At 39.4% G+C, this 10,854-nt stretch overlaps 1 long non-coding RNA gene and 1 pseudogene across 1 annotated transcript; one reads left to right on the top strand and one right to left on the bottom strand.

Annotated features, from left to right (window-relative positions):
* Positions 1–835: 835 nt before the first annotated feature.
* LOC149077925 (U6 spliceosomal RNA) lies at positions 836–930 on the bottom strand (annotated as a pseudogene).
* A 6,407-nt stretch (positions 931–7,337) lies between these two features.
* Positions 7,338–10,606, top strand: LOC149077924 (uncharacterized). Its single transcript, XR_016193885.1, has 3 exons — positions 7,338–7,782; positions 8,877–8,953; positions 10,524–10,606. It is a non-coding gene; the product is annotated as an uncharacterized LOC149077924 (long non-coding RNA).
* The last annotated feature ends 248 nt before the right edge of the window (positions 10,607–10,854 follow it).

Raw genomic sequence — 10,854 nt, 5'->3', positions numbered from 1 at the left:
TTGAAGCTTTTCACGCGCAATAGATTTTAAAATTGCTCAAAAAAAAATATTGCCCTGTTTTATTGATGAACGTGTGGTCTAATTGAAACAACAGCGTAAAAAAAGCAAGAAACGATCACGCAATAAACACTACGCACTGAATGCACCTTCAATCAAAAAATTTGACTTGCCAGTGAAGGAGAGAAAACTAGACATTTTGGCGAGAAAAAAACTGTTGATTTCGGGAAAATAATCATCAAATGCAACACTTTTTACAAATCTGGCGATAAATTTGCCAATATAATGGGGCGAAAGTAACATGTGATAATAAGGTTAACATCACTCTAAGCCAGTGTTTCCCAAAGTGGGCGATGGGACTATCCAGGGGCAATACTAACTTTAGACACGATTGGGGACTACGAATGGACATAGGGGGCGATGGGAGGACGTGAGGAAAAATTAACTTTTCGAAAACTCGGACTCTTTTCCCAAGAGAGCCTGCGTAAATATCCGTGCCTATGGGAGTAAAAAAAACTAATGCTCACAATAGTTTTACTTGTTTCATCCGTTAAGGAAGCAGAGCAGAAGTGTTATTTTTCACGCTCTTTGAGTATGCACTATACATTCCAGATGTATTGTAACTGTAATTGATCGATAAAGCCTACTGTCGCAGATTTCAAAACTATCTGGGTATATCTATACTGGGTATACTATCTGGGTAAAAGGGTCCAGCATCCCCCTGGGACTGGTTTTGCTAACGACTAGGTCATTATTGGGGCCATGCGCCCCTCCCCGAAAGGTGAGGCTGGTATCAGGCTTCTTTTTTTATGCTATAAATTAATTACAGCAGCGGCCCATCAAATAGTCTTGTCTCGGGACCCTGCGCAGGGCCATGCTAATCTTCTCTGTATCGTTCCAATTTTAGTAAATGTACTGTCGAGAAGCGAGTACAAACCCTGTACGGAACCCTGCGGCAGGATGTGGGAGGAAGGCCATGATTTTAGCATCATGCTACTAAAAGATGATTCTCCCCTTATATGGATCATTAAAAAAAAATTTCATAAAACGTTCATAAATCCGCTTATACAGTCGAATCCCGTTATAATGAACTCCAAGAGGCCGGAGAAATCGCTTCGTTATAACGGAATTCCGGGTTTTTGCATTGTTCCTATGTAAACTTACCTGGGGGATTAGAAAAGTGTTCGTTAAAACGAGATTTTTGTTATAACGGTATTCGTTAAAACGGGATTCGACTGCATTCATATATATATTACTTGTCATTGTATGTTTTTAATTTTATGAACTATGCAGTTTTGAAATCGGATGATTCTCTCTGAATCACCCCAATATAAGTATTACATTGATATATTGATTATTAAACTTCGAAATCGATAAAACAACATTGTATGGCAATTAGCTTAGCTGAGCAAAGGCATTTTCTAGTTTGTACATGGTTTTAAAATGAAAACTAATTTCTTATTTGAACGTTTTTATTTTGGAGAATCTCTCGCAACCCCCAGAGGATCGCGACCCATATTTTGGGAACCACTGGTCTATACCATATACGCTCAACCCCTGACCCGCAGGAAAGTTGTGGATACATTTAAAAGATCATCTGAGTGACCTACCGCCCAGCTCTAGCGCAATTAAACATCCCATGGCACATTTATGGACCACTTAAGTGGAGCGCTCCACGGCTTTTGCCAGTCCCATCTTCGTAATGAAGAGTTTGGATGACCAATTGCCCCAGTTTGCCCCCGTGTGCAGCTGGTCGGTCGCCATTTCACTCGTGGGCGTGATGGTCGACTGCCAAGGAAGCCGGGGCAGAGGAAAGCAGCCCGTGTCGAAAGGCTTCTTTCCATCGTTGGGCCGAGCCATACGACCTTAACCGGGTCCGGGGCTCGGCCGAAACGGGGTGCACGGGCGAGGCCTCTACCAGGGCACCCAACCAACTTGCGGTTGCTGCTCTGGGGCCCGTCGAGAGGAGACCTTCGATGGGTTGCGCAGGATGAAGACGGAAATATGCCTACGTGGGAACTCGCCGTACACAAAGGGGTAACGCGCCTGACACCATACCTCTTGGGTGGCGTGGAAAATGGTGCATTTTTTTCCCCCCGTTCCGTATTCTCTTCTCGGCTTGGCGAGTATTCTTTGCATTTGATCACCTCACGTACAAGGTGTTGGCAAGAAATTTGGATTACCTAATTTTGACGACTGGGCGATAAATATGGTTACATTGAGCTCACCCAACCGCTCGTTAGAAAAAGGAGGAAAAATATACATAAAAGAGGAAAAAGTATAATAGATAAGGTAGATAAGAGAGGTTTTTTTAGTGAGTGAGTGGGTGACACACACTGTGTGAGTCCACACCCATACCTATGAAACCGATGTGATCTAGGTAACATGGAATATCGGACTCCCCTGTTTGCTTCAGTACGTTACAATTAGTTTATGCGAATCAATCTAAAGAAGCCATTCGATTCACTAACGACAACCTGGAACGTAAGGTTCTCAATCTGGGACCCATATGGAACCCCCTTGCGGTCCTGGGGTAGTCTAAAGAGGACACGAGGGGAAATCAAGTGAAAAGGGAGCCATAACAGTCACTTAAGGGGAGGCACAGAGAGCTGTGAAAAAAAAAATTCGGCTGGGAAGTTCTCAGTGAAATATGGAAAACAAAAATGTGACTGGTTTCAGGGATGTCTTCAACCTTTTTCTAGTCGCGAGCACTGCCCTGTACTCATCATCAAAAGAAGAGCACCTTTACAGCAAGTTTGACGTACGAATACTTGAAATCAAGATGATTTCAATCCTTCAGTGCAAGTTGTACAAGGTGGTTTAATTAGAACGATGATCAAGTGCTCGCGAGCACAAAATGAGACACGAGCATCGAGCACTCTGGATGGTTAAGGGAGCAACGGGTTGAAGATGCCTGTCTTAAGAGCATCACGGGCACCCTAAGATTTACAAGCAATTTGCAAGCTTAATCTGGAAAATCTTAATCATTTTACATTATCACGAATCCTCCCTCTGTATTAGAGGTGGCCGAGCAGGACCTGGGTGGGTCGTGGGGTTCAGATGGCACTGTTTGGACCACTCTCACCTAAAGGTTGAGCACCATAAGTGTTCCTCCTCTAACGACGGGGGTGCTCTCGACTCAAAAAAATATCGAGGTCCACTCAGTACCCCGATTTTTAAGATAACACGAACGGGAGGAGGATGGAGTGGATGAAACTGAACTGGTATTTATCACCTGAAGATGAAACGGGAAAGGATGAATCCGGACATGACCGGATTAATTTAGTTTTCGACCAATAAACGACCATCTTTGTCGAGTCAAATCCCTGTGGAAACCAGTCAAGAGATAGTTAAGCCTATCATCTCTCTCTCACTCTCTCTCTCTCTCAATTTATCTCAGAGATAGATCAGTTTCTCCTCTCTCACCGACGTAAAATATCTCATAATTAACGGTTGTGGTTACAGCAGACCCAGGTGCGAATTGATTCATCTCTTTCTTAATGATTAAGACATGGTCACCTGTTTGCTTGTTCACCAGGACTTGACAAGCTCGTACACGCACCATATTTACACACGTACGCGTACGTTCACGCGCGTCCGGGGGACATCCATCATCCAAAAGGAAAACTGACTTATAGAGCAGAAAAATATTCCACGTTAAACAGTTTGAATAACAAAGACGGTGGCCGCGTAACTATCAATTAACTAGTCAATGGCGTTCCGCTAACGACTTGTTACGTGTCTATATATATATGCGCGGCGATTTTTATTTGGGTTGCTCTGAAATAATTTATTATGCTATTTAGCGGAGTCTTTAAAAACCTGCGATGTCACGTACGCTGTAATTTTCTCTATTTTTTTGCTAATTTGCATATTTACACGAATAATTTTCAGTTGAAGATTTGACATATGAGCGAGACTTGTCAATGACAACCTCCCATTTGTCGTTGTGGACATTCAGACAGCGCCGTTTCGTTACAGGAGAGTGTCATTTATGTTGTCTAGTGCCAACAGGTTTTTATTAATGTCTACGGGAAGCCGTTTGTTTGAGCAAAATATTTGATAATATTAATTAAAATGCTGTATTGGATTGCCTTAACCAGTGGTTCGCAACCTGGAGCCATTGGGGGGTCGTGTGGTAATCAAAGGTGGCCCGGCTGAGTGTCGTGGCTCCCCCCTTCCGCCTGGTTTTCCAGGGGCCTACAGAGATATGTGAAAACAAGTTCGACATGAAGATATAGAGCTTTCAAATGTGAAATATAGTGGGAAAAATGTGTGACTACTTTCAGAACCCATTGATCCAGGCTCATCTTAACGCATGGAGCCTTATGTGGATGGGGGAATGGCTTAATGATGACATTTACTGTTGTACTAATAAAGTCTGTTTCGAGATAAAGTCTTTATATAAAGGGTGTCCCATAAAATAGAGGTACAAACTTTAAGGGGAGGTAGAGAACATGAGAAGGATTGAGAATTGCGAAAGAACCAATGACCGCTGTTCATGACAGCGCTGGAAGGAAAATATGTGATTTTTCCCCATTTGGGCGACAGTTGCCGTGGGGCAGTGTTTCTCAAAGTGTGCGTCGCGGTTCCTAGAGGCATCCCCCAACCTTTGTCAGGAGATTCGAAAGGATTGGGAATCGCAAAACCCCATGACAGCACTGGAGAGGAAGTATGTGATTTACTTCATTTTTTTCTGCCACCTTCCCCACTCCTATGCTCCTCCTATGGCATTTCATTTCTTACCGTGCAATGCCCAGGCTACATCGACAGTTGTTAGTTTTATCCATTTACCCGGATGAGGGGCTGGGTTCCGTTGGGGTGCTTTATTATATGAATGTATATAATGTATTTATCTTTAATAAATGATGCATGAGAATAAAACACATTTTAAAAAAAATGTTACGAATAGAAAAATACACAATATTCAAAATTTTCGTCTATGGATTTGTAGCTCTAGTGAGCCCTATGTTGTTTACCGTGGCCAGGCCAGGTCCTGGACCACGTCTATCAGGCTCGGGTGAGCCCTTCGTGTCAGTGGGAAACACAGGTGAAAGGACATATCCATCCTCTCGGTTTGGTTGCTCTAGTGAGCCGTCTACCTTGGCCAGGCCAGGTCCTGGGACATTTCTCTTCTCGGCTTTCCTCCTACGGCTAAGTTTTGTCACCAGTGGCTCCCTTGTCCTATTCATGGCTTATCTGCGGCTCTCCAAAATAGTTCGCTAGATTGAGCACATTCATAAAAGAACCACTTCAAAGCATAAATAGCCACAGGCTAGGATTTCCCACGGCCACTGCAGTGTAAAAAACCTTAACGGGATTCATACCGGGTGTTTCAGGGCTAGAGCCCTGTCAGCCCCAATCCCCTCCCCTTTGTTGCGGGAGGGGGGAATGTCTAGATCAGTGATTTTGCCATTGGTTGAGTGAGATAAGTTATAGTGGTACCGCTACATACTGTATTTTCGAGCCGCGATTCCTGGCCACAGTGCGTGACAGAATTTTCAGTGTGCCACCGAAACTCCAATGCCTGTCCCCAATCCAGGGGGAAAAATTAGTTGCACGTGTCGCCACCAGAGGGCGTTTCATTTTGAATACCTGTAGTAAACATCTAAATTTATGTGATATCACCAGCAGCTGTTATAAAACCTAGGAACATTCGCGGAGATCTTGTTTCTCCATGCGTTTGCTGCTCGCAATGACAAGTTTACGAGATCGCGCTTTCTTGGTCAAATTGTTTTACCAAAACAGTAATTCCGCAGTAACTGCCCTACAGAAATGTGCCGGACTTGGAAGAGGATTCGGAAAGATCTAGTGATGTTAAAAACCTTCGGAGTATGATAATGGAATTTGAAACCAAACTGGATCGTTTGTTGTTCGTCCTGGAAGAGGAAGAAAACCCGTTTCCTATAGACGCAGTACAGGAGGTTTCGCTTCAAGGTGGAAGAGGACAGAGCTTCAAATTCTAGTGGCAGGCGTGTAGCGCAGGAACTGGATAAGCCACGTTGAACTGTCCATAAGGGGTCGTTCAAGTATTACGTAAGCAAATTTTTTGCCATTTTTGACCCCCTCCCCCCCGTTGTCAGCAAAATTTCATCATCGGCTCAGCCCCTCTGAATCCTAACGCATATTGGTGGGATCAGAGACGGGGGGGGGAATAGGGGGCTCGTGTCCCCCCTCCCCCCCCCCGATCAAAAATTTGTTTCTTTAATGCAAAAAAATATGTTTTTAATTGAAATTTCGGAAGAAAAAACCTTTATATGTTATTATAATCAATTTCTGTTAATTTCAATGTTATTTGAAGGCTATGAACCCAAAATTTATCTTTAATAAATTCACTGCGACCCACCCTCTAAGCCATATAATGATAAATCGCATAGAGGCCCTTGGCCCGCGGACCAAATATGGCCCTGGGGGTTATCTGATGCGGCCTGCCCTCCTCAAACCTAATTTTGTAAAAATGAACTAAGAGACACATTTACAGATCGCTTAAGTGTCGCGTGGTACAATTCCAGAACATTTAAGCGGCCCGTGGCGCATTTTCAGATCACTTAAATGACCCGGGACACAGTTCCAGAACACTTAAGCGATCCGTGACACATTTAGAGATCCCTTGAGTGACATGTGACGTAGTTTTAGAGCACTTAAGTGGCCCCCAGTGCGGTTCTACATCACTCAAGTTACCCGCGCCACGTTCTACAGGTCCAGTGACATGTTCGATCTCCGGGAAGCGATATGCATTGCTGTTACAGAACGAAATTGTTCCGTCTCAGCAAGCATGTCACTCCCTTCCAGACACAATCTTTATGCAAGTCGCGGCAATCCCAGAACTCTACCTGATCTTAAAGTGACCCTAAAGGCAGCATTTCGCGCCACGTGCTGAACATTTCCTCGCACACACTTCGGTCAGTTGTGGAACATGCCGTCTTGTGATTTCATATAGTATCTGAAAATGATGGCCATCCTGTGGAACATGTTTTGTTGCAATAACAATTGTAAAAGTGTTTAACAATTATTAAAATTGTAAGCGGTTGACTAAATGTGTCATTTCTTAATAAAACGCCCTCTGGTGGTGACATGTGCAACTAATCCCCCCTCCCATCTTCCCCCGAAACAAATTCCCATCACTTCATGAAGTCCTCCACAAAATTTCACAATTTTCTGATGACTGTTTTCGCCTGTAGGCTACTTTAAAATAGGGTCTTTTTTTATGGACGCCCTGTATTACGGCCTAAAAGTAGATAAAAAGATCTACCTTGGTGATTTTGGCCGTCGAATGTACCCGGTTAGCGAATTTATGGAAAATTCAATCTTTCCTTCATTTGCTAAAACCCAGGGGGTGAACTATCTCTGCGGTCCTTAGCCGAAAAAAAGTAGTTAAGCCCCGATTTGTCCTTAGATGGCCAGTAGTTCGACTTTTCGATACTATCTCTAAGCTAAGGACTTTTTTTTAGTAGTTACTTAGGACCGCTGCTAAGGACTGCCTAGCACCAGTCCTAAAGCAGCAAGAAAAGTAGTTCACGGCGGCCATCTTGGAAAAGAGGAAATTTTGCCTCTGGCCGCGAGCTCTCGCTGTGATATTTAGCGATGAAATATGCTGGCTTTTTTTCGAATTAAAAAAATTTTTTACGATAATAATGACAGATAAAACTTGGATTATATCTTCGGTGTCATCAAAGTTGAAGTGATTCATCGTTATATCCTCAAAAACCTGCTGTAGTATACATACGTGTATGTTGACATCGGCGATCGAAGCCACGACGAAGTGCTAGCATGTTCATTACTGAGGTAAGAATTATTTTATTGCTATCGAACTATATAAGAAGAGTGTTAGAGATATTATTAATATTTTTTTGCTCGGTAAATGCGTTATTTAAAAATATAAATGGACATAATGTCACGCAATCAATAGGGCAGTGGATCCCACTTGGTAATGCTGGAAAAATATCAAATAGCCCATGTATATTTTGGGTTGTATTGAAAATATTTACATGGCGAATGAAAGATGAATCTTCTATTACGATAATATCAGATTGAAATTTTACATTCTATGTTTTTTGCTACATTAATTTTTTTTAATGAAAAATTATGTCTAAATGAATTGAGCACATGCGTAAATAAATAATAACAAATACAATTCATTGATGATAATAAATTATAGCACCTAAATGACAAAAATTTTAATTAATTTTTTTGTGATGAGTAATGGTGAAATTGAAATAAAGCATGGTAAAAATTGGCAGTAATGTTAAATATTAAATTTTGTAAAACTCATGCACTAAATTTAGTGTAAAGGATTAAAATATAGATTTGATATTTTGAACTGTTCAAATGAACAATATTGTAATACTTAGTGAAAGTTAAATTTTCAGAAAAAAATCATATGCTACTACTTTAAAAATTGCACTCTGTAACTCGCTCTGAGATGAATATTTAATAAGGAATCATTATATTGTTTTGTTGATATAAAAAATGAAGTTCGTACAATGGGACTAAAAAACAAAGTTTTAATTTCACGCACAGTTTTTAGTGTTGAGGTATAGATATATTATAATGAAAGGAAGCAGATTAGTGTTTGAAACATATTACTACTTCAGTATTTGGGTTATGGCCTTGCTGTGTGTGTTCAAATTGAATTTTTTGCCAAAAATTGTTTTTGATTTTGTGTGTATGGGTAACGACAGAAAAAAAATTTCCATGTCGAATACTTAAGAACTTTAAAATATAACATTTTGAGATGTTATGGAACTGAAACTTTTAACATTTAAACTTTTAACAAGCATTTATTTTTTAACGATGTTGTTAGTAAACAGCTGATATATATATATATTGTATATACATTTGTGAGACTTTTCTAACTCTAGAAAAATTTTGTTTCCCAGGAAATTGGCTGTAGGTAGCTACGAAGTTATGTGAAGGTTTTCAAAGTTACCAAACAATTATACCAGAGCAAACAAAGGTAATTTTAATTCTTTGTATTTGACTTTGAGCAACAGTTTCCATTATTATTTTCATGTAAAATAAAATATTTCCATGCATGATTTAATGATATAAATTTTAACATTGTGTCGCATCATTTTCACTGATTTCATTTGTATCAACAACCCTAGTGGAACAAATACAGTCGAACCCCCGATTTAATGCCACCATCCCACCCAAAGAATTTTGGTGTTATATCAGATCGCAGACATAACAGTGTTTCGGAGAGGTTGTATTACATAAATTCACATATTTATTAAGAAATGTTGTATTTCAGTGTCTTATTTATGTTGCACCATGATTAAAATAACCTATTTCATACACATTCAATTTTAAGTTGAGAAAATTCATAAAAATTGTAAACTGTACAATCACTTGAATATTTCTCAATATAAAACTTAACAGAAATATACTTCCCTCTGAAATTATTGTAATTTCAGCAACTCATTTTATGTGTGCAAAAACAAAATAAGCAGGGGGGGGGGGGAAGGTGGCATTGTTTTTAGTCCATACCATATTGGTTTTTCTCGAGAAATATCTTGCTATGAGTAATTTTCTTTATAATCATAATTTTTTCAGATACTATTGAAAGAACAACTCTTTTTGACATAATTGAATTGAGCAAATTAAGATAGATGATTTCTTAATGGCTACCTGTACCACTCAAAATTTGACCAGTGCAAGTAAAAACATGTATACTGTTGAAAAACCTGTCTTGGCTATATAAATGAGAGGGAGGACATTAAAAAAAGCCTTTAGAAGCTTTGCTAACTGAAAAGCAATATTAATTCTTTGAAAAACGTGTTATATTTACTGATGAGCAAATTTTGTGAATGGGAATATTAAAACAATATGTTTGACGACAAATAATATACTTTTTAACTAGTAAGACCATACAACACTGCAAAATTTCTATGTTAATTTAAATAGGGTTCCCTGATCCACAAGAGGTTGCTAAGGATGTGTTTTAGAGCGAAGCTGAAAGTAAAGTGAAAATTTGAAGTTAGCTGCGTGCCAATAGGTTTTTTGACTTCATCTGTCTGACCAAAATTTTAGGGTAGAACCATGGCTCGAAAAATTGAAAAACATTTTAGGTGCCGGCCAAATTTCTTGGCAGCCAAGCATATTTTTAGGAGAAATAATCCAAAGTAAAAACAAATTATATTCAACTTTTTTAGCACTTGGTGATGATCTTCACATATCGGAAGATGCAGACATAAACTCCAAATATTTTGTGATCTGCATAGAAAATTTTAGGTGTCAGTATGATTTTCTTTTTTGCAATGTTGGCTCCTAAGATTTGTGAAGCCCTAGGTAAATACATCTAGACATGAACAAGTGCATCTGTGTGCAATGCCAGGCCTCCCTTGTAAAACACAGTTGATGTATTTTGGATCCTACTGTGATAAAATGGTGGCGAGTTGACAAAGTGCTATTGTGCGCGAATTATCTCTACTAAAGACTGTTATAATTTGAAATAAAATATACAGTACATTTAAAGATTGATAAGCATAATAAAAGTGTTTTTTTCTTCCTCTTTCTAATTTCAGGTAAATCAACATTTGAAGATGCAGATGAAAATTAATGAATCTCAAAAAATTATATTCTTGAAAGGTGCGATTTCTAAGAAAAGTGCAACAAATAAATTGTGATTATGATGACTCTCTATGAACATATGTTTGAAATAAAATGTTTTTGTATGACAAATCATGTGTGCAAGTTGTTATTCAATTCATGTTTCTATTAATCAACTTCAATCAATCATTCATCTTCTAATCAACTGAAATGAAATATACGATCAAATGAAAGTTATCAGGTGAAGTTATTTGTTGGAAGCTAAATATGAAACAGATAAATTGATGAAAGATCTTTAATATAGAA

The sequence above is a fragment of the Pholcus phalangioides genome, unplaced genomic scaffold (assembly GCF_987345545.1).
Source record: "Pholcus phalangioides strain wild (caught in Gottingen) unplaced genomic scaffold, Ppha-v1.0 ptg000014l_1, whole genome shotgun sequence".
Classification (NCBI taxonomy): domain Eukaryota; kingdom Metazoa; phylum Arthropoda; class Arachnida; order Araneae; family Pholcidae; genus Pholcus; species Pholcus phalangioides.
Note: the sequence above shows the minus strand (reverse complement) of the source record. Positions and strands in the feature narration are given on the sequence as shown.